Consider the following 24225-nt stretch of genomic DNA (forward strand, 5'->3'; position numbering starts at 1 on the left):
TCCTTTACACATTTTCTCAAGTTACCTCCTTTCTATACATTTTGTTTTTTCAAGAGCAGAAGCTCCTTTCCCCCCCTTCAGACCATTAGGTTCCTGTTGGGTTAGCAGTTTCCAGCACTTCTCTCTGCCTAAAACATAACTTCCTCCCTGGATCCCTTACCTGTGTAGTTCCCACTCCCCTTCAGGACTCGGTTTAGGCTGCTCCAAGAGATCTGCTTGCTTGAGTCCCGGAGGCCCCCCTGCTCTGTGTTCCCATGGCACCCCACACCTCTCCCACCAGAGCCCGGCACAGGGTACACACACCTTTCTGTCTCCCGCACAGGTCATTCCGTGTTTCCTTAGTGACTTTAGTCCGACCTTACCTACTGAGTACTTACTTATCCCTTTGTGAAAGCGGGAACTTCGGTTTTCTGGTCGATTATCATATTTCAGCATCTAGCCCAGAGCCTGGTGTATACTAGGCTAGTGCTTATCTGTAGAAAATGCATTTATGATCATTTGTAGGATATGGGAATGAACAAACTGAGAAGAATGACTAAGAAGAGAGAAGAAATTTTAAAAAGCATCTTAACTCACAATGGGCTGGGACGTATGGAGACAATGACCTTTGGGGTCAAGTGGAGCACCTAGGAGATGGCCAAGGGGAGCCGTGAAGCCCCAGCAACTTGACCAGCTTCATTTTCCCTATGGATGCAAGTTGGTTCAACTCAATACATATGTAATGTTGACTTCGATGAGACGGGCACTCTGCTAGACACTGGGCAAGAAAAAATGTGCAAGCCACAGCCCCTGAACTTATGGTTATGATATTTCAAGTGAAACCATTCTGTGATCTCTATGCCAGGGTGTTTAACTATTAATAGGAAACAAGAGATGACATTATTCCACTCTCGGGAGAGTTCAAATGACTGAGTCTTATAATCGCCACATAACGTAAGGGAAGTCTGAAAGAGCAATGCAGCATAATGGGAAAAAGCCAGGCTTCAACGTCCCATGAAGACTTGAAGGCAGAGCTGCAGGGAGCCTTGGTGACATGTGTGGAGTCAGTCTGATGATAATACTACCACTCCTGGCCTGTGATAGCAATGGTTAACATGACTGAGCTCTGCGCCGGGCACTCGGCCGAGCCCTTCCCATGGTTTAATTTACTTGATCCTCTCAGCTATCCAGTGTAAGTGTTTTTATTACTCGCATTTTACTACTTGAGGAAACTGGCTTAGACGTGTTAAGTCATTTGCCCAATGTCAACCTGATAACAAATGGCATGGTCGGGATTTGAACCTGGGACTGGCCGATGACTACACGAGGTGATGCATGGTGTCTGGCAGATAAGTAGGCTCCAGTGAATGGTTGCTCATATTCTTATTGTACTCAAGAAGTGGGGCCCGTAGAATTATTGCTGTTGAGGTGAGTCAGTAGAGGACGGGTCAGCAGATAGGGAGGAGGGCTGGGTTCCTGTGTTTGTGACCCAAGCCAGAGGCAGGAGAGGAGGCCTCTCAACTACGAGTGCTTCTGCAATGCCTCCTGCACTGTGCTTCCCAGACCTGGGGAACTAGAGCATCTCAAGCTTACAAAGGCCTCGCAGGTCACCCAGTCGGGGTCCCAGTCTGGTGACTGCATCCCCCAACCACATGCCTGCCAAGTGGCCCTCTCTGCTTGAATCTCTGTTTCAACGCTACCCACCATCGGCACGTTGCCTCTTCATTGCTCTCTTGCAAGGGGGTCAGGGGATAAAGCCTGAGCCCCCAAAGTCACCGCTGGACCACACCTTCAAGATCTTCTAAGTTGGCCCCATGTGTTGTGCATGTGGTCCTGCTGGAGTGGGGATCAGCAGGGACGTAACCTTGGGAGAGGCTGGAGATCTTTCCACCCTCCTACAGAATGAGTCATTCTTTCCTACTCCCACTTCACTCCTCCCTCCAGGAGGCAGGGAGAGCAAGAAAGGTTCTCATACTTATGAATCCAAATGAACATTGGTACAGGCACAAAGGCCCGAAGTCCTAGGGAACTGGTGTGGTCAGCACCACTGCTGGGAGCTGGGAGGCGTTGTCGGAGTGGAGCTGGATCAGCGCTCTGGAGTCCAGAAGGCCCGGGACACACAGACCTGCGTACACTGAGTCCAGAAACAACACCTTCCCAGCTGGCACAGGCCCTTGGGAAAGCTCCCGGGCTACAGACTGCCATTGATGACTAATTTCCATCTCCAAGGCTCCCCTCGCTCTTCCTTTTGCCAACTTGAAAACCTGGGGAGGGAAGTTTCAGAGCACCATTTGCTGCCTCCAGAACCCTCCTGGTTTAGCTCTCAGCACAAGGGCTGGTTAGCGAAGGACCAGTGGATAAAACCCCACTTCCTGCAGGATTCACGCATGGGGACCTGTATGTCTTGTCTTCTCTTTTCTCTCGGCACACAGCAGGCAAGGCCTTATCATCCCCTGATGAGTCAGGACCGCTGCCTTCTTTAAAGAGCTGCTGCCTTCAAGGGGGACGAGCAGCCCCTCAGGTTCTTTGGACCCAGCTGTCTCATAAAATTGTACCAGGACCCTGACAGCCCAAGCTGACTAAGAAATGCATGTTATGAACATTTGGAAACTTACAGGATATATGTTAATAGGTAGTCAATAAAAGCAAAATCGAAAAAAATAAAGCAAAATCGCATTGACTCTGAGTACCAGTCCATTCTGGAACAGGGGCTCTGCCCCCCACCGCCTTGCTCCCAGAGAGCCCAGCCCTCCCCTCTTGCTGGAGTCCCACCGTTCCTGCAAGGGCTTTGAATTTCATTTGCAAAAACCCTCCCCGGACCTCATCCGCAGTTCTTCCTAACAACCAAAGCTTTCATTGTCTCTAAGACTTGTGCTTGGGCTATTTTTAACTTGTCCTTTCTTTTTTTAAAAAAAAGAGAAATTACACCAGAGGAGCTTAATGAGCCCCATTTAGCTCTTCGTAGAGAAAGAAACTTTGCAGACATTAACCAGTAAGTGCGGGTGCACGCTGCGGCTGGCTAGCATGCCTCTGAAACCAGCCTTTCCCTCCTCGGTACAATAGCTTATTTTTGGACAACAGCCTCCATACCACATCACAAACTTGCCAAACCAGGGATTCACTGGGAACTCAGCAGAAGGTAGAGATTTAGGTGAGAAGTTAGGAAGAAGAACTCAGGGTTGCATAGGGCAGAATGGCGGAAGGAGGGGAGAGTTCCTTGTGCTGAAGTCCTGGCTGCTCTCCGCACCTCTCACCCGCACGCTTCCGTGCCTCTACCTGGTCCGCAGTGCGAGGGAGGGGAAGCAAGTGGGAGAAAGAGGGACGTTTCAGATTTGTGTTCATTATCATGTAAAACTCACACACACACACACACACACACACACACACACACACACACAAACCCCCCACCGCTGCTAGGGCCACCACCCTAACAACAAGACCAACAACAAAGGAGCTCAAGTATTCTTGCAGAACACAAGAAATTCTGGCCATACATGTCCCTGCTGTCCATCTACCCAAACTCCAGAGTCCTCCAGGGTCAAAGTTGATTCCAGGGAATATCCTCAGCTGTTCTGCATGGTAAGAAGTCCAAGTCACAAATGACAGGACTGCCCCCAGCAGGGTCAAAGCCGGCAGGACGTGGCCATTGGCCTTCTGGACTTTGAAGGTAAAGCATCCCAGAGGCCTTTCCAGGGGGGAAAGTCTGGCCTCAATCCCTCTGATGCTCACACCCAGCCTCAGGGTTGGTCCAAAGTCTGCTGCTGACCTTCCCAGGCACAGCACGTGCGTTCTTCATTGGGCCGTGGCCATGCCTTCACTTCTGGGACACAGCACAAGTGTGCTCTGTGGCCCAGTGTTTCTGCATACAGTGAGAGGCACGTAAATACAGTCTTTGTAACTGCTGCTTGTGTGTCTAAGGTCTGCGGATGAGAGAGGACTTCATCAGAGGAAAAACTTCCTCCCGGGTAAATAGCCCACTCTCTTCGAACTGTGTTAGCGTTGTAATGCACCATTCTTCAGAATCCATGTTATTTCAAGCATTCCATGGTAACTCAGAAGATAAAAATGCTCACTCATAGCTGGAGAAAGGGCTGTTGGACCATCTTGGCTAAATGAAAAGATTTGGGGGATGCTGGGAAGTAAAGGGGAAATTTGTAAATACCAAGAATGTTTTAAAATTTATTATTGTAAAAAAAGAAGCTATTTGCAGTCAAGATGAATGTGAAGTATTTATTCATGATGTATACAACTCCAATTAATTAATCAAAAGCAGACAAGATGAGAAGAGGAGGTCGTTTGAATTGACACTCAAGTCTAGTGCTCATAATGAAAAAGGCAAGGATTCTCATGTTTAGACTCTCGATGAGAAATTTAAAGCTCCGCAAAGCCCCATCTGAAAAGCAATTGGCTGAGGTCGTTACTTGCATGTTTGCTAGCAAGGCAAAAGAAGAAAGTCAATGCTTTTGCTTTACACACAGTATAAGCAGAAACTGTGTATTTATACTCAGTCAAGGATTGGCTGAATTTAGGGTAGAAGAGGGCTTGTCCCTTCCATGTTAGGATGGGATGACAAGGATAGGATGGAGGTGGAGAATCAAACCCATACTCTTTTTTTCTTTGTCTGTGGAACTTCCCCTGCCCTACTAGGTGAACCCTTATTCATCCTTTGGGACCCAGCAAAATGATCACTTCTTCCATGAAGCCTCCCCTGATGCATGTAACAGAGGATTATCTTTGTATGTGCATCTCTGTTCCTCCCCACCAGACTGCGAGCTCTTCAAGGACTGGGATTAGGCTTTACTGATATACGTGCTTCAGTACCCAAGACAACACTTGGCTCACAGTTCGTAAGTACTCAGTAAGTGTTGTCATTACTTGTAATGTATAGAAATAAATTCCTGGTGAATGTATGCATGCAAGGCAATGGCAGGGAGAACAAATAATAAAAAGGGTTGTTGGTAGGTATTAATTTATAAATTCATAACCATCAATCAGCTCATCTCTGTGCAGAGGCAGTGGGAGAGAGTAAAGAAATATAGGGCAGACGTTAGGTCCTGGTCAGGAGAATCAAAAGAAACACACAAGAAATAGCAGGGAGCACAAAACAGTGTGTGATACAGTTAGTGGTTTTGAGTAGCAGGAGGTGGGTACCAGAGCTTGGCCCTATGAGTTCTTACCGCCCCACCAACACACACGCACAAGAGAATTAACCCCAAGCCAATGTTTAAAAGTCAAGTAGCTATCAGATCTCTTTTCTGGAGTGTTCCTGACCCCGCTTTGCACCTTGTTCTACTTTGCCTATTCTTTGAACAGCACAGCCCCTTTCTCATCTCTCCCAATCCCTCACACCCCTTCCTGCTTTTGCCCTTGAATTCTCTGTTCCTCCAACCCAGAGCCTGTGGCCAACCAACTCCTAGCCTGTGATTGCCCTCCTCTTCCTTGGTTGCCCTTGCTCACAGTGACACCCAGCAGGCGCCTTCTCTGGAGTGACCTCAGAACACAGTGCTCAAAAGAGCCACCAAGGCAGCAGCTAGAGTGTAAGAAGTCACAGAAACCACCTAACTTTGAGCAAATCGCTGCTTACTTTATTTATACCTCTCTAAGAAAGAAGTTGCAGATTTTGAAGCTTGCAACCCCATATGTAATCCTGAATTGGCTGGACATTGAAGGGAACTGCTACTTGATTAGTGCACCAGCTGCTGGGTATTAAGGGTCAGGTTGTATGGTCATTCTATTGTGTGAACGAATAGACAGTCTACAAGGTTCTAGGTTTCCTGTTGCCATACCCTGGAGAACGTAGGCAGAGCCATCAATCTCTGACTGAGCACATCTCTGGGGATTAAGTGGATACCAAGCAAAATGATGGGTCCAAGTTAAGTGGCTCTAATTCTAAAGGACTAGAAAAGCTGTGGACAACATACACCCCAGTACAGAGCCCTGAAAAAGGAGCATAGCGTGTGGGGTCAAGGAACCAGACTGCTTGTGGGGGCTGCACCAGCCAACTGTTGCTGGGTTACCCCATGACAAAAAGCATCAAACTCTCAGTAAAGGTTGATTTCTTGCTTATGCTGTATGTCACCTCGTATGAACAGGAGATTTGACTGTTTCCTCCTGTACGTTCACACTGCCTTAGGGTCAGCCCCCATGCTGGTTGTAACTTTGTTCCACACTTTCTTCATCCCAACATTCAAACTGAAGGAGCAGCTCTAATCTGGCACCTTGCCATTTTCAAGGAAGAGGGAAAGAGAAATGATGAGAACCCACGGTGACTCCTAAAACTCTTTCTCAGAAGTGACATATGTCACTTTCACTCACACTTCATTAGTCAAAGCAAGTCGTATAGCCAAGCCTAGTCGCTGGGTGGGAAAGTATAATTCTCCTACAGAGGAGGACAGCAGATACGGGGAACAATATTGCAGCTAAGTGAAGGATGGACCTTGAACATCAGACCCGGTCGTTTATAGCTAATTATTTAGGAAACCCCTGCAAGTTTCTGAGACAAGCAATGGCATCAGGGAGCTCTATTACAAGGCCATTTACTTTGCCTGTAAATAAATACAGATTGGAATGGACAGAGAGTGCTGTGTCAGGGCCTCAGCTGGAGCCCATGACATTAATCCAAGAGTGAGTCAATGGATTTGGGATGAAGACTGTTTACAGGGAATGGAGACAAGCATTTGGATAGAATAGTTGTTGTAAAGGAAAAATAGACAGGACCATTCACCCAGTTAGAGGTGGGGGCTGCAGGGGTATGAGTCAAAGATGATTCCAAGATTTCTCCTAACTGGTTGGGCTATAAGGCATTGAAACGTGTTATTGAGTTGATGGCAGAGAACATTCTAAAGATTTCTCAGAATCACAGCACATTGACTTTCAAGAATGATACGCAACGGCTATGATGTGCCATCAAGAGCACTGAACTTGGCCTCAAAAATTTGGGCTTGGTTCCTGAGTCAGGCATTTATTAGCTGGATGGCCATGGGCAAATTCTTTCACTCCTCTGTGCCTCAGTTTTTGCATTTGTACAAATGGAGATAATAATACATATGTAGCAGAATTGCTTAAGGACTAAATTTCTCTGAAAATTATTTATAATTTATTATGACTATCAAAATTCTGGTTAGAAGTATGTCCTCAGTCCTAACCACCTGATATTAATATTAATTATATAAAGTCTTGGGTTGTTCAGGGCTTAAGGCATTCCACCACTTCATTTTGAACTCTAGATGGTTTTGGGGTTGAAAACCAGGGAGGACAGCCCGATAATAGAAACCATGGATCATAATCCCAAATGCCTGGAGTCACCAGATAGAGAGATAAAATACTAGTCGGGTATGGGAAATGTGAAGCACATTGTAGGAAACATTAAGACATGGTAGAAAGAAGCATTTGTCTGCAGTAGGAAAAAGAATAGTGTACACAAAATGACAAAAGGTGTTCGCCCCTCTCTGCCTCTGGGCCAGGGACTGTCGGAGCAGCCAAGCCTCCGGTGCCCTGTGGAACGACAGCCCACTGAAAGGTCGCTGCAGCTTCTCAGCCCTGGCAGGATTCGGTCCACAGGAATTACTCCAGGTTTGCCCGATGTTCCAGTTGTCAAAATGCTGGCAATCTGGGTAGTTCTGTGACATTTCCTGGTTATTAAATATTGGCAACTAATCAAAAAAATTTTTAAGAAAACCCTATGCAGTTACAACACATCCGTAGGCTTTGAGTGTATCACACAGAAAGAGAAGAAAGACCCACACTGTTAACTTACAAAACTCATTTAGAAAGTGAGAAAACAGTAGAGGTTTGGGGAGATGAGGCAAACATTACTGAGGAAAGTGGGAAGAGGAACTATCCATTAGTGCCCCAGAGATAATCTTCCAGGGGGTATCACAGAATCTGAGACATGGAAGGTCACCTCGTCTCAAGCATTCAGATTGAGATATAAATCTAGACTCATGGCCTGAGCTCCCCTTTGGCTTGGGCACCACATCCGGGCTCAGCAAAGGCCCCCGGCTTGGAGGCGATTGGGAACAAGAGATGGGTCTGCTGTCTCCTCCGAATGTCCGCATCGCCCAAGGAGCAGTTCGAGTTAGGGCAATGCTGACTTTTAGTTCCATGTCAACAACCGCTCAGTCTCAACTTTCTTTTCTTTTCTTCTTTTTTTTTCTTAAGATTTTATTTATTTATTTGACAGAGATAGAGACAGCCAGCGAGAGAGGGAACACAAGCAGGGGGAGTGGGAGAGGAAGAAGCAGGATCATAGCGGAGGAGCCCGATGTGGGACTCGATCCCAGAACGCTGGGATCACGCCCTGAGCTGAAGGCAGATGCTTAACCGCTGTGCCACCCAGGCGTCCCTCAACTTTATTTTCAAGTCATCTCTGGGCTGCACTGTTTTGAAGAGCTGTCAGATGAAGTTTCAGACAGTGCCCAGACAATATTACTCTTTCAATCCCAGAATGCTAGGATTTCACCCATGAGTAAGAAAACCCCACAGGCTGGCTTGTCTCCCTGTCCTCTGCATTCCTCTCTCCAGCTCAAGCCCTGCTTAACCTCAGCTTGACATTTAAGGTTTCTGGCTGTGCTCATCTTTCTCTTCCCACAGAAGAGAGCTTTTAGGAGACATCCTGACAGAGTGAGCTCCGTGTGGGTTTTTAAACCTTCAGCTCACCGTTTGGAAACAGCAATTACTCTTCCTTCCTCTTTTCAAATGGCTACACGAGTCAGTTTGCTTTGGGGGCTGGTTTTATTTTGTTTTGTTTTCAAGTATTACCCAATTCCTTTTTATGGATTTTCTCAGGATTTTTGTGTCATTTCAACTTTCAATTGGCAAAGCTATAATTAAGGGTCCCACTTGCTATTTGATGTCCCATCTCTGTTCTTCCGTTTCATTTGAACTTTTTCTTTGAGCCAGGTTAGTGTTCATAGCAACTTCACTACACAGTAAGACAGTTTTAAAGTAAGTTATATGTTACGACGAAGTGAACGTTTAATCTGTTCTAACTTAATTCTTATCACTGTTGTGTTACGTTGCTTGCTTTCCTTAATAAGAGTACGATTTAAAACTTTGGAATTATTATTTTGCAATTCTGTTTGTCAACTCAGATAAGATTGTTTTCCTCTTCCTTTCTGCTAGGGAACTAGAACAAAGGTAATATGTTCCACCACCAAGTTTCTTCTTTTGCTACATAAACTCCTACATGCTGGGTGCTATTCTAGTAAAAGGTCTCGATTTGGACACTGAATATGAATGCCTTTTCTCATTAACAAATACTTAGAGAACAGCATGATACGAAAAAATCTCCCCCTAGGAAAAATTTTCCTGACTTTGTATTGATTAGAAATCTGGACTTAATTCATGCATTCATTAAAACATCATTACCGACTGCCCACTATATGCCAGATGCTATTGTAAATGCATGGAATACATCAGTAATCAAGACAGATAAAATTTCCTGTCTTTAAAGGGCTTATATTCTAGCAGAGGGAGACAGATACCAAACAAAAAAAGTATGTAATAAGTACATAATAAGTGCTGAGAGGAAAATCATAAAGCAAGGTAAGAGGAATGGGTAGGCATGGAGCTGCAGTTTTATATAAGGTTGTCAGGGTATGCTTCCCTGAGTAAGTGACATTGGGAGGGAGGGATACAGATCATGCAAGAAACTTGCAAGTCACTGTAAAGACTATGCCTTTCCTGAGTAAAAAAGGGAGCTATTACAGGGTTTGGGCAATGGCATAAGCTGATTTGTCTTACATGTTAAAAAGCTCACTTTGGCTGCTGCTGAGAATAGCCCGTGGGGAGGGATGGAGCACGAGTGGAAGCATATAGACTAGTGAAGTGGCTAAGGAGTTAATACAGGAGAGAGATGATGGTGGATGGAACCAAGGCATGACAATGAGGTGTATGTTTAGAAGGTCGGTCCAACAGCATTTCCTGACAGTTTCAACGTAAGTTGCGAGATAAAGACAGAAGAGTCAAGGATGACTGACTCCAAGGCTTTTTTTTTTTTTTTAAAGATTTTATTTATTTATTTTAGAGAGACAGCAAGCATGGGCAGGGGGAGGGGCAGAGGGAGAGGGACAAGAAGGCTCCACGCTGTGTGGAGCCTGATGCCGAGCTTGATCCCAAGACCCTGAGATCAGGACCTGAGCTGAAACCAAGAGTCAGATGCTCAACTGACTGAGCCACCCAGGCACCCCTGACTCCAACGCTTTTAGCCCAAGCATCTGGAAGGACAGAGCTGCAATTTATTGAGAGGGAAAAAGCTGTGTGGATTGTACAGGTTTTGGGGGGAAATCAGGAGTTTGGTTTGGAACTTGTTAAGTTTGAGATATCTGTTAGAAGTCTAGGTAGGAAAAACCAAAAAAAGCAGTTAGAAATGTAAATTGGAGCTCAGACGAGGGAAATAATGCTGGGGATATAAGTGTGGGGTTGCTAGCATAGAAAGGGAATTCAAAGCCGTAAGAGTGGATGAGCTCCTCGAAGGGAGTGAGTGTGGTGTCTCGGAAGACCATACAAGGTAGTTTACCAAAGAGGAGGGAGCAGCGGATGGTGTCTAATACTGCTGAGAGGTCAGTTAAGGATTCAGTGCTGTATTTAGCCAAGTGGAAGTTGTCAGTTACTTTGGCAAGATCAGTTTCAGTGATATATTGGGAGTGAAACCCCGATTAGATTGAGTTGAAGAGAAAATGGGAAGAAAGGAATTGGAAACAAGGAGTATAAACAATTCTTGTGAGACATTTAGATGCAAAGGAGAGGAGAAATGGAGTGGGGAAGGCAAAGTCAGGAGACATTTTATTCCTTAAGATAGAGGAAACAATCACATTTTAAAAAAGATTGATGGCAGTCATCCAGTAGAGATGGGGAAATTTGTGACATAGGAGACAAGGGATACTTGCTGCCATGATCATTTGAGATTGGATGAGATTGGGTGCAAAAGTGAAGAAACTGGTTTTCAATAACAACATGGGTAGTCCATTCCTAGTGTGGTGGGCAAGAAGGCAGAGGATATGGGTACAGATCTTTACGTGGTTAAATTTGGTGTTTTTTAATGCTCTTTTTTTTTTTTTTAATTCTCCCCAGTGAAGAAAATACAGTCCAGGGCTACCAAGTGAGGAACCCTGGCTTGCCTAGATAGACAACCCTCATTTTTTCACTCTATGAATCCATTTTAGAAGGGAGAGGTCCACTTCTCCTCTTTGTGGTTAAGACATGTACCCTTAGTTTTTCTAGTTTCAATTTCACCATATCATTTCTAATTATAACAGTCTGGCAATTTCCCTTCCTCTTTGGACCTCATGTTACGTCAATAGTCATGGAGAGTTAACCCGCATCCCCGCCCAGTTCCATTTCCCCCACACTGTTCTCCCTCCACCTGCTTGCTCCTTTCTAATCTGGTCTCCAGCATTTCCATTTCCTCAGCTGTGAAGAAAGATGACAATTTGCTTTCTACCTCCAAGACCGAGCATTTAAATAAGCCTAAGAAGTGAAATGGTTTTAGCTCATCTAAAGTAATAGAAAGAAGAGTAAAGTGGGAAGGTCAGACAGGAGAAGAAAGAGGAGACCGCTGGGTTTCCATTTGCTTTGCCTGAGCCCCTACTCTACAATTTCAAAGCATAATATGGATGTGAGCTCCCAGATGTTGTCTATTTTGTTAGCTGTAGAGTTCATAGGGTCACAGTAGATTAAGAAATTAGGAAGCTCAGTCGGTTAAGTGTTCAACTCTTGATTTCAGCTCAGGGTCCTGGGATCAGCCTGCGTCCGGCTCCACGCTCAGCTGGGAGTCTGCTTCTCCCTCTCCCTCTGCCCCTTCCCCTGCTCTCATTCTCTCTCTCTAAAATAAATAAATCTTAAAAAAAATAAAGAAATCAGGTCACATTTATACTATATGAACACACTTATAATAGGTAACATTTACTGAGCAGTGTCTGTTCTAGGCACTTAACTAAGCCCTTTCCATATGTCGGTCCTTGGCCTCACAATAACTTGAGATATGTATCGTTTTCCCCATTTCAGAAACCCAGAGGTGAGAGAAAAAGAGGCTCAAATAACTTGAAATTTTGTATCTCTTCAGCTCTTCAGCACGACTGCCACTTTCCAAGCAAATATTGTCTGTATTTATTTACGTATGGTTATGCAGGTGTATCCAGATTTAGCCCTGTGCCCCAGGGCTAGTCTTCACTTTACAAGGAATTCATCATCATATTATTCATAAGCTACCCCAGTGTATTTGGGATCAATTTATAAAGCTTGATTTCCACACAATATTTCAAAAACATGTTTACAGATTATTGAAATTCATATTGCTTACCACATGTTGGGCACTCTACCAGGTGATAAAAAAAAAAAGGAACAATGCAAAATCACTCCTCCAAGGAGCTCAGATTCTTCTCTATAGGAAAGTCAATTATTCATTCATTCATTCAGTATTACTGAGTGCCTCAGGGCATGCCAAATGCTATAGTTTAGGTAAGCACAAATCAACCTAGAATTACAATACTTGCTAAAAAGAGATGCACATATAATGGCCTTTATCTCAAATGGTCCTTTTAGACAGTATTTTAAATGCTTACCTCTAGAGCCATTCACAGGTTGTGTGAACTTGCGCTAATTACATAACCTCTTCAGGCCTTTGTCTCCAGTCCTAAAAAATGAGGATAGGAATAGTATCTATCTGCTAGGGTTGCTGTGAGGACTAAAAGGGAACATATGTAAAGTGCTTAGAGAGGTGCCCTGGCGCTGCACAGGTTGTTATCATTACTGTGATTTACCAGGTGCTGGAACACTTGCTGATTCCTGACCATCACAACTCAGCAAAGGATAGTAAGTGCTCTCTAAGTTTTTATTGGACAGAACTTCCTTGAAACCGTATTGTGTCCCCCCCATCCTGTAGATATATCTGGAGTAGCCCCAGATTACTTTTCTGTCACATTCCTTAATTTTGAATCCAACATCAAATCAACTATTGTCCTCTGCTAGCTTCTTCCTATTTGTTTTCCTTGGGGTATCAGGGAAGCAGACAACTTTTTACATCCTGGACCATCAGGGTGATCTTTCATTATTTGTCATTGGTAGAGCTCTTACCAATTCGACCTTTAAAAATGTTTTTATTATTTTTCTTGTTATCAAAGTAATATGTGCTCAACATGAAAACAATGCAAACACACAGAACTTTGTAACAGAAAGTGGATGGCCATAGTGATACCACATCCAGAGATGACCACTGTTAGCTGCTTCCTATATGTACTTCCAGATTTCCTTTAAGTATGTGTCTAATAACATGTGTTTTGAGACAAAAAATGCAAATAAAAATGGGATCACGCTATCTGTATTGTTCTGCAGTTTGCTTTTTTCACTTGTAGATTTTGGACACTCTTCCACGTACAAATAGATTTATCTTATTTTTATGAGAGGTTACATACAGTTTCCTTCTATAGATCCAGCAGAGCTAGCTTACATAGTTTCCTACTGGGATTCAGTTATTAGACTTGTACACTATTACGTGTGGTTATTACAAAAAATGCTACAAGACACATGCCTGTACATGTTTTTATACACACGTGTAAGTATTTCTGAAAGACATCATTTTTGCATATATAAGCCTTCAGTATAAATTCCTAGATGTGGAATTACCTGGTCAAAAAGAACACACATCCTTATTCTTTCCAAAATTGCCAAACTCTCCTCCAAAGGGATTTGCTCAATTTGTACTCATGCGTACAGTATGTGTGAATACCTGTTTCTCCACATTTGACTCTTTTCTGAGTATTACTTTTTTTTTTTCTCAATTTTTACCAATCTTGAAATCATTTTTCTCTCAGATCTAGAATCATAGTTTAAAGCCCAGGGAAGATCAAAACATGGAACCAAGTGTTTTTACAAACAGCAAAACCTTCCAAATTAGTTATAATAGTGGGGTGTTTTCAATCAAAATATTACACCACTAGATGTTAACAGTTTTAAAATTGCTCTAAGCTCCCAGATGAGCAAATCTGCTACTGTGATTAAATCACCTACCCCAGAGCCCCTGCCCACACACCTCCTTCTTGGCTGGGTGTGTGGAATTGGAGGCGCTGCTGGCATGTGAGGGACAGGGCAAGGAAAGCGAGAAAGCAAGAGGTCAGAAGGGCTCAAAATCTAGTGTCGTGTTGTAACTAGTCTAGAACAGTCCCTTGAGCGTGCTCTGGACCTCTGCTCTTACTCCTCCAGCCAGGGCTGCCCTTCTTCACTTCAGTTGCTGATCCACAAGGGCTCACTATGCCAGTGTCCGGTCTATCCCCCTCTTCTCTCCGAAGCCCTTCCTGAAACCCTAGAAAACTACTCTTTGTAAGGCCTTGCTGTATCTGAACACTCACCTTCCCGAGCACCCCTCACGTTTTGTACAGCACATTTACAAAGAACATTCGACCACTGAGTAAACATTGATTGAACATTCACTGACATGGAGCGTCCCGGATAGAGATGAGACTTCCCATTGTTCACAGAAAAGGGTGGATTCGGATAAAAGGAGACACTGAAGTATTGGGCTGGAATCATTTGTCTTGTTATAAACTAACAATTCCAAACATCCCTCCTGGCCTTATTTCTTATCCCTGCTTCTCCCCACCCACCCACTAGAAGGACGGGAAATACATTCCCATCACACAAGAAAAACCAGAGGAAAAAGTATCAGGTTGGACAACACCTCTTAGCAGAGGACAACCTTTCATCTGCTTGCTTCAGACACAAGACAGTTTTGGCAAAAAAAAAGAATGGGGAAAAAAAGAGTAGACTCGGATTAAAACAAGAACTGACTCTCCAATCTATCTTTAATAGCAGAGACGGAACAAATCAGGCTGGGAAGCTATTCGTGCCAAGATAAAGTTGTGAGTGCCCCAAATCCGCGGCAAGTACTTTCTCTTTGGGTTGGAAACTGCTTAAGTGACTTTTACGCAAATTTCTCCCTACCATTTCATTGCATTTCTCCCTAAGTCTTAATATCAGAGTTTTAGTCAAAAGGATAGACCCAGAAGGGCGAAGGTTGCTGACCTTGCCCCGCTCTCCCTAGGCGACAGCGGCTGCCTGGCACGGCGTTTGACAGGTAAGTCTTTCGGTGGCCGGCGATCTTCCCCGCCTCATGCACCTGTTCGGCGTCTGGCAGCCTCTCGCCGCCAGTCCCCGACGCTGGGTCACCGAACCGACGACGCAGCCCCCTCCGGTGAGGCCGGCGCGCGGCGGGCGCGGCCAGGCGGCCCGGGGAAAGTGCTGGCCGTCACATGGAGGCCCGGGCCCGCCCCATTGGCTGCGGCCGAGCCAGTCGCGGCGCTCGCTGGCTGCGGTTGGTCCCAGAGCTGCAGCGCCTGCACGGGCCCGGAGTCCATGTTACGCTTTGTCTAATTCCCCCCGTTACAGAGTCATGTGCTGCTGCTCCCGTCGCCGCCGCTGCCGCCGCCCGTGGTGCCCCGGCTCCTCCGCCGCGCTTCGAGGTGGCAGCCGCGGGCGGGGCCTCGGGAGCAGGGTCCAGGGCGCCGCGCGCCTTCGCCGCCCCGGCGCGTCCCGGTGCAGCCGCCGCCCGCCGCAGGTGATGCCGCCACCTCCCGCCTCAGCATAAGCCGTGGCTCGGCGGCCAAGCTGCCCGGACTGCCCCCTAAGGTTGGTGAGCGCCTTTCCGGGGCCGGGGCAGGGGCCTGGGCCGCGCAGGTGGGAGCCGCCCCGGAGGCGAAGCGCGCCGCTTCCCCGGCGCAGGCGTCCTGCCCCGCGGCCGGAGCGGAGGCTGCGGCCGGGAACTCGCAGAGAGGGGCGGGGGCCGGGGGCACGCGGGCGGTGCGCGGGGCAGCGCTGGGCTCCAGTCTGCGACCGCCGGGGCCCGAAAGATTGTGCCGCTCCGCGCAGCTGGAGCGGCGGGCGCCGCGGACGCCTGGGCCGGCGGCGGTGGGCCCTGGGAGAGGAGAGTGCGGACTGCCTCCCTTCGGCTCCCCCTCGCGCGCGCTCCCTCCTCTCGCCCCCGTCCGCGCAGTCGGGAGGGCGGGGAGACCCGGTTTCGGCTCCGCTGGTTCCTCCCGGAGGTGGGTGTTTGGTGTCTGGCCTTGCTGGCCCGGAGCCCAGAAGGTGAGCCCTTTAACTTCTCCAGAAACGCCTCCCCCTCGCCTTCTTCCCGCGCCGGGTGGGTTGGGCGGGGAATGAGGGCCGCACCCCGCCCCCCGCGCGGGAGGGAGGGAGCTGGGGGCCCGCAGGTGCACCCTGCCCGCCGCGGGCCATCTCCGGGTTGGGTACCGGTATAATCCGCTTCTAGCTTGTTTGAAGGCGTGGGCACTTGGGAACGGGACTTCTGCTCGTATCCTGGCCAGGGGCTTGGGAAGGAGGTTTGGGGGAAGTTGCTTTCTGGAGGGTTGATAGAGGCCTTCCTCTTAATGCGCCCCCTAATTTGGGGTATCCTTTAGGGATAAAGAAATTAGGGTTTTTGGTTTTAGGCGGGCTGTTTTTTGTTTTTTGTTTTGTGTTTCTTAAAAAGCCAGCCGCAGTGAGGAAGAGCTGCTGCAGGTTCGAGGGAGGAGAGGTAGGTCCCCGCTGTAGAGGAAGAGGTGGGGATTTGCGGTCCCAACGGTACGCTTTTGGGGGGTTGTGTGGCAGAAGGTGGGGAGGTAGGGCTTCAGGAAAGGAAGAAACGCAAAGGTGAGAGGGAGCGAGCGCTCAAGAGGCAGGCAGAAAGATGGAGAATAGATAGTGGGGAGTCCTAGCCAACTGTGGAGCCAACTGTGGGGCCCAACTTGAGCTGCTTGGGCTCATTCATGGCTCTCTCTGCTTTGCAGATTTTCTCCTTTCCTCTTCCTTGAATTTGAAAAATGTTTCTTGTTGAGCAAAGAAAGCTAGGAGGATCTATTTTGAAAGAAGTATAGGATAAAGAGAGAGCTGACTTCTGGAAACTTAGTCCTTAGTTTCGATAATACAATTCCGTTCAGGCAGCATTTATTGAACACCTATTTTGTGTTCTGTGCTGGACTTTGGAAGAGTCTGGACAGGCAAGGAATTCCTTTCTGCAGTAATGGTGAGGGCTGTTTACCTCATCAACAACCAAAGGGCATTTCCAAGTGCCAAGGATGGCAGTGATTCAGACCTTCCCCACCAAAGCTTCTGGGATCTCTGCTTTCTACAGACCTGTGGGAAGAATCCTGCACCATAACCAGTAAATGAGGTCTTCAGAGAGCATTTCTTTTTACTGTCCACGAATACTGACCAAACACCTACCATCAGCTAGGAAAGGGTTAGAGTTGTCACTTCTCCTGTCTTCTGCGTCAGTTGACTAAAACCATGTTAAAATGCAAAAGCAAGAGATGAAAAATCCTGAGATGAGTGAAAATAAGGATCCAGCAAAGTTGATTTGGAGTGTTTGATTTCTATAGGTTAGGTAGGGAGCCTTCCATAAAATGATTAGTAATCCACCGAGCTGAAAAAAAAATTCCAAATCTTGAATTGGCATGGTTTACTTATATATTTGAACATTTTATCGTAGATTTGTCTTGTTCTTATTGAGGGTGTGTGAGTGTGTACTTTGTTGATTAAAACTTAACATATTAGCAGGTGGAAGAGGAGAGTGTCCTTAGATGACCTGGTACCCCAGTCTCTTCCGATACCGTGTTGAGTAGTGGATGATGCAACGAACGTGGGGAAGTATGGAGCCATATTTGCATCCTTTCCTCCTTGCCAGGGTTTACAGAATTAAACAACAACAAAAAAAAACTTGGTCAAAACTTGGCCTTTTCCCCTTAACTTTTATATTGTGCTGAGCTTTTTTGATTAATTTTACAAAATTTGATGTGTTTGTCTTGTCCCAGTAGCTCAGTTGTTTTGGTAGCTATATGATGGAAGTTAGACTTGGTTCAATCCCAGTCATGTAGGTAGATTGGCACTATGTATGAAGAAGTCAAAGTTTTATTCAAATTGTGTACTCATGATCACATAGGTTCTTAAAATGGTAGTTGGTAAGGGATTTCATGTATTTTCCATGTGTAATCAGAGCTGATGCTTGATCTTCTAAGAAACACCACTCGGGTTTATTGAGTGCCAGCAGCAAGCAGAGAACCAGAGTGGGTGCTGTGGTGCCTTAACGAGGAAGGAGAGGATTCATGTACAAATAGAGGGCCTGTAAGACAGGTATAGGTGAGGACACCGCCAGAAGCAAAGGATTACATTTTTCTAATAGGTCAAGGAATACTGAAACAGAAAGGGTTTGGGGAGCCAGATGAAAGCCGTGTGTGCTTTGGGAAAAGAGGAAGGACCCTGTATTAGGAAAGCAGTGAGCTTTGTCACAAGTCACAGATAGTAAATAGGTTTGCCTGGCTGAAACACAGAACATGACTGATGAAGGTGGGGGGTATCTAGTTAGTGGAAAACTTGAACCACAGTCAGTGGTGTTAATCATTTGCCTCAAGAAGAGTGGTTCTCAACAAGGGGTGATTTTGCGTCCCAGCAAACATTTGGCAATGTCTGGAGACATTTTTTTTGGTCATGGCTGGGAGGCAGGTGCTGTGACATCTAGTGGATAGAGGCCCGGGGCCCTGCTGAGCACCCCTCCTGCATGCCCAGGACAGCCTCCACAACAAATTATCCTGGCAAAAATGTCCGTAGTGCTAGGGTTGAGAAACCCTGCTCTAGACAGTAGCCGTAAAGGTCGCTGTAAAGCGAAGTTACATCTCAGAATAGGCCTTGAAGGAGGTGGTTCTTGACACGTGAAGGAGGGACGTCCAGGTTGGTCACCTGACCTGGGAGACATCTGCTGTGCTCAGGCCCGAGATGATTCGGATCTGGGCAAAACCTAATCAGAAGAAAAGGGCATTTTCTAGAGATCATGGCAGACGAGCTAGCAGGGCAGTATAATTGGGTAGGTGGGGAATCACAGAATCAGAATTGGAATTTTAGAGAGGTCCTGGTCTAACTTCTTTAGTAAATTCTTACGCTTGCTAGGCAGCCTGTATTTAAACACTCCCAGAAACAGGGAAGTCTAGTTATGAAGACATGTCATTGTGTCTTCGAACTGTGGACGCTTATTATTAGGGCTCAAGACTGCCTCCTGGAAACTTCGTTCCATTGATTCTGTTCCTCTGGAACTTCCCACATCAACAGGACAGCCCTTTGACATCTTTGACAAAGACAGTATGATGTATCCTTCCTCTTTTCTCAGTGCAAAATAGTCCACTTCTTTCCATAATCCTGTGTGGGTCATGGTTTCTAGATGTCTTGTTTGTCAGCATCTCCAGTGGAGAGTAACAGTGTCTGGAATTGAATACGATAATTGAAATGTGTTCTGGTCAACAAAGAGTACAGTAGGACAGCTGTTTCCTGAAACCAAGGCATAAGCATCTATTTACTGCAATTTAAACTTATGAAACTGCCTTTTTTTTTTTTTTTAATAGCAGCACTTAGCTAGCACGGATCCATTATAGGTTCTGTCCAAACAGTCAAAACATCCAGATATTTGTTGTATGAGCTGCTGCATCCTTGTATTCATTGGGCAGATTTTTGTATGCGTGTGAAAGTTTTTTGGTTTGTTTTTGTCCGTGTTCAGTGCCATCCTATTTATTTTGGTCCAGTCTTAAGGTCTTTTGATATTTAAAAGTCTTGCTTCTGCCTTCTAATCCTGTGAGAGAGGAGTAGAGGATGACTTTGCCAAGAGCTTTGTAGCCACTTGTATTAATACTCACGCAACCCAGTCGTGTGGCACTGTTAGTCCTATTCTGGAGCTGGGGTGCTGAGTGAGGGAGGTGAATTCCAGGGGTTGATTGGCCCTTAGTTTAGGAGCTTCTGAGAAATCTGTGTTTGTGGTCAAACTACATTGCATTTAGTTTTTGCAAATGTTTGCACCTGCGATGCCCTTTTGAAATTATTCGAGTCTGTTGCAAGCTTCTGAAATCTGTACTCCATCCTCTGGGGTCTTTGTAATTCTGTTTAGACATCTGGAAGAGAATTTCTAATGTTCTGTGCAAATCTGAAGCTTGCCAGATCAGAGCTGCTTCGGAAATTTGTGAAGAGGTAAATAGGATAAGTGGTACTGAAAAAAATACATATGAACTTGGTTCCCACTCAGGCCAAGCTTTTTTTCCTTTTCTTTTTTTGTTAGTATGCCCAAGATACTTCATGAGTGACAGCTTTACATTTGGGGAAGGAGAGAGGATTGGGGCTTAGAAACAAGCCTTTTCCCCAGAATTGGGGTTTAGCTTGTCATTGGTATAATTTCATACTTACCAGATTTCACGTGTCATCTCTGAGATGACATTAGGAAATCACCATACTCGGATGTCTTTTGAAGCAAGTGGTTCAGAAAGAACTTAGTGCCAAGTCCTCTAAATGTTCTAGATCTATCCAGCAAACTAGATTTAAATAAATTATTTGTTTGGGGTGGTAGCCATCCAACATCGTTGAGAGGGCTAGAACAAAATTCCAGATTTCACAGCTAACATGTGCACCTTCTTTGTTATGAATGTCCGTTGTGCCCTGATTCCCCTGCTGGTGTGTTGTCTGTCCAGATGGTAGTGTGTTTGCTCTCCCTTCTGTTCTGGTCCGCATGGGAAACCTGTCCATGTCCTCTGGAGATGAGGGATATTCCTGAGAGAAAAAGGGATGTTTTGTGAAGGTAGAAGATTTCTTGAGAGGGGAAAATATTGGAAAACCCTTAGATATTGTCCTTTTATACTTTCAAGGGCTGTATGAAACTTGAAGTCTCCTTGGAATTAAGGATGTGATGTACCATTTGAATAGAAAGGTAGAATTTATAGAAGGTATCAGCACTCGAATTTCATAGATGAGAAAATCGAGGCCCAGGGAGGTGATGTGACTAGCTGTAGCTTACACATGAAGTGACAGAGCAGGCATTAGAATTCGTCTGCCTTAAAGACACAAATAAAGGCTAAGGATAAAAAGATTTCTCTTCTGCTTGAAGGTGTGTAAACAGTGGGTCCCTCAGGCCTTATTTACATAATTGATCCAAAAGAAGGAGCACACAGTGGAATTTCTAGGTTTACAGATGACAGCAAGCTCTTCTGAATTATGAAATAACTAACCAATGGGGATTTACTCCAGGGAAACCGTATTAGGATATGTGAGTCATCAGAAGATTTGCAGGTGAGTTTCTCTCTGGGCAATAGGAGGTCAGGTACGAAGAGAAAAATTACGGAACTGTCAGAGGATGGTGTGTTGGTGGCAAAACCCAGGAAAGGACTTCGAAAACACTTTCACAGTGTTGTCCCAACTTGCTCTTGCATATTAAAAAAGACAGGAAATGCTAAGCTCCATCAAAAAGACTTTGAAAAAAAAAGATTGTGGAAACAAAACAGAAAGCAATCTTATTTGAGTTTCCACTGTGCTTTGTTCAAAGCTGGGGCACCTGACTTTAGGAAGGACAGTGGAGCAGGACCACCAATGTAATGGTACCTAGAAAACATAGGCATTCCTGCTAGAATGGAAACTCCACAAGGACAGGGCCTTGCCTGTCTGCTTTTCTGATAAAAATACTGGGATTTTTATTATCTGGAAAGAAGACCAGGAGATGTTATCGAAGCCTGTGGAACCATGAGGGTAAGGACGGAGGAACCTAGAATGTTCACCTAATCCCAGGAAGCCTGAATGTGGTATTTCCATCGCCCACCTCCTTGTCTGTTTCTCCGGTACTCTTGTCAGCATGGTGAGGACAGGGGCTAATGTGTCTTATTCTCCGATTATTTCCCAGTGACTCACACATGGCAGGCCCTCCATTCATGTTTGTCCCCTGAAGGAATGCCTGAAGAGGTATACCTTCCAGCTTTGTAATACATAAATTCAGGATGAAGGCAAAAAAATTCGGCACCAGTTTTCCTCAACCCTGCCTCGCTATCATTCAGTCTGGGGAATATTTTTAAGTTACTTGAGCTGTAGGTATTGAATCAAAGTCTCTGGACGTGGAGTTTCATTTTGAAAAGAGCTCTCTCTGCCCCCAAGTGATTCCATAGGTAGAGCCGAGACTGAGAACCACTGTCTTACAGAGCTGCACGCAAAGGCTGGGGACTGACTAAAGACACTCTCAAAAAGGTTTCGAAACATTTGTGGCTGACAGGATCACAATTCGTTACCAAGACAAACACGGAGTCTAAGGATACATCCGTATCCTTGGAAGGTGATGACCAAGACACTTGATGGTTCACAGTGTGGCCCTTCGTGCCTCCATGAGGTGCTGTGCCCCAGACTGGATGGCATAATGGGGCCAACTGGAAGTCCATTTCCAGAGGGGGGCCGTGGTGACAGTTGCTCCAGCCTATGGAGAAAGAAATGAATGGAGACAATGCGGCAAGCTTTTCAGTTTTGATTTTAATGTTGAGTTGATTCAATGTAAAAGGTCTTTTTAAAAAATCTTGGGTTCTTCCTACTTTGAGGTATTAATTTTTTTTCCTTTTGTGAAGGATGGTGATAGTTTGGTTTTTTGGGTCATTTCTTGGTCACCTAAGTCCTGGCGATTTTATGACAGTCTTTCAGATTTTACTAGTCTGAAATCAAGTCTGGTACTACTACTGCTCTAAGGTTTTCAAGATGTCCATATCTTCTGTGGACACCTGCTGTTGGGCAAGGCTCACAGATAACAATGTTAGATTCCATTATGAACGTTTCTTAAAACCCTTTTTACTTTGCTCTCTGCTTGCTGGTAATAGTTAGGAACATTGCCAGAGAAGGCTTCACTTCCCCAGCAACCCATAAATTCCTTTGCTAAATCTCAGCATCAACAGATCACCAGCACTGTAATGAATTCTACAAAGCAGGGAGAAGAAAGGAAATGCAAGACAGCCCTTCTCCCTGAAGGACGTTGATCCCCAGAGAGCTGCTTCTCCAGATTTCACGCATTGGAGACAGGACAGATTCATACCCGTCACATCGGGTATGAAGTACCATCAGTCAAAAGTCTCATCGCTGATTGTGCCAGCTTAGTTCTAAGAAGTATTTGAAAGTTAAAATTCTCTGGGAAATGGTCTGCATGATGTTACCCTACTGAATAAGCTTTTAAAATCAATTTATTATCAGATATAGCTAGTCTTTTTTTTTTTTTTAATCTAAACTGGTCAAGAAGCAATTGGACAATTTGTGGAATACCCCAGATTAATACTAATAACTATTAGGCATTTCCTGATTGTCCAAACCTGTGCTCTGGAATTTACATGTATTCTCGTTCAGTCCCCAAAGCAATCCTGAGTGAAAGTGGACTACTCCCACCTTACAGATGAGGTAACTGGGGCTTGAGAGGTTATGTGGTTTGCAAAAAAACCAGAGGTGGTGGAGGTGGAATTTGAAACTACACTTGTCATTTCAAAGCCTATTTTCTTATCTGCTGTTCTCATTTCTCTTGTATTTTTCTGTATTCATTTTATAATACCTATTCATATTCTTGCCAAAAACAAAAAAGAGAATAGGATTTTGAGGTGTAGAGCGACCTTAAAACCTGTCTGGGTCTGCTCCCCATTCAGGGGTCGGATCTGAACCTGGGAACACAGGCTGTGAAGAGAAGAGCGTAGTGGCACCCAGGTCTGCTGACTTCCAGGCCAGTGTTCTCGCCAGCGTACAGCGTTTTCGAAAATACCAACCAGAATAAAACCACTTGAGGGTAAGTTTATCGTAGAACTGAGAGGGTATTTAAAAATCACTTGTCCTGGTGACTCCTTGAGCCCTATTCTCTTGTCACCAGTGTTGGCGATGGAGTGCCACTTGTAGTGGTGTACGTTGCAGGAGTGTCCTCCTTCTCAGGAGATGTGACCTTACGACGACTGCTGTACGTAACTACATACAGTCGTAGCTCGTGTTTGTCAGGTGTTAACAGCCAGTCCTTGCTGAATACGTGCCATAGCAAACATACGCAGTGAAACAATAAACACTCCTATCTATGTCCTCTCAGTAAGCAGTGCGTCAATAAGTATCCGTCTGTCTACATCACATATTTATAGACCCATTGGTAGATGTGTTCTGCTCATGTATAACCATTTCAGGGGAGTGAATTTATTCTGTTAGAATTTCGACTTCGGAGGTTGTATTTTCCACACTAACATTTAGCCAATAATAAAGTACAGATTAGAAGGTGGTCTGCAGTGCTAATACAGCTTGCACGAACGCACCCCCATCTCATGCACACGCACACAGGGAGGGAGGGACACTCTTCTCTCTCTTTAGTGTAGTTCCTTTCAGATAGCGTTCTATTATGGCACATTTTCCTTCTCTCTTAGTTCTTTTCCTTACACGTTATTTTGTATGTGGCAAATAACTTTGTCATTG

The 24225-nt window shown here is 45.4% G+C and overlaps 1 protein-coding gene across 2 annotated transcripts in view; it reads left to right on the forward strand.

Annotated features, from left to right (window-relative positions):
• The first annotated feature begins 15314 nt into the window (after positions 1-15314).
• The window catches only part of LRRC8D (leucine rich repeat containing 8 VRAC subunit D), a 111792-nt gene continuing 102881 nt past the window's right edge, over positions 15315-24225 (forward strand). The window contains exon 1 of one of the 2 annotated variants that reach the window (XM_045801820.2): positions 15315-15600. The gene's annotated coding sequence lies outside the window, so the exon portion shown is untranslated. Of the gene's footprint in view, positions 15601-16091; positions 16505-24225 lie in introns of those variants that run through there. The other variant, XM_045801821.2, reaches the window with a different exon arrangement.

The sequence above is a fragment of the Ursus americanus genome, chromosome 12 (genome assembly GCF_024610735.1).
Source record: "Ursus americanus isolate L20-20 chromosome 12, mUrsAme1.1.p, whole genome shotgun sequence".
NCBI classification, from domain to species: Eukaryota; Metazoa; Chordata; class Mammalia; order Carnivora; family Ursidae; genus Ursus; species Ursus americanus.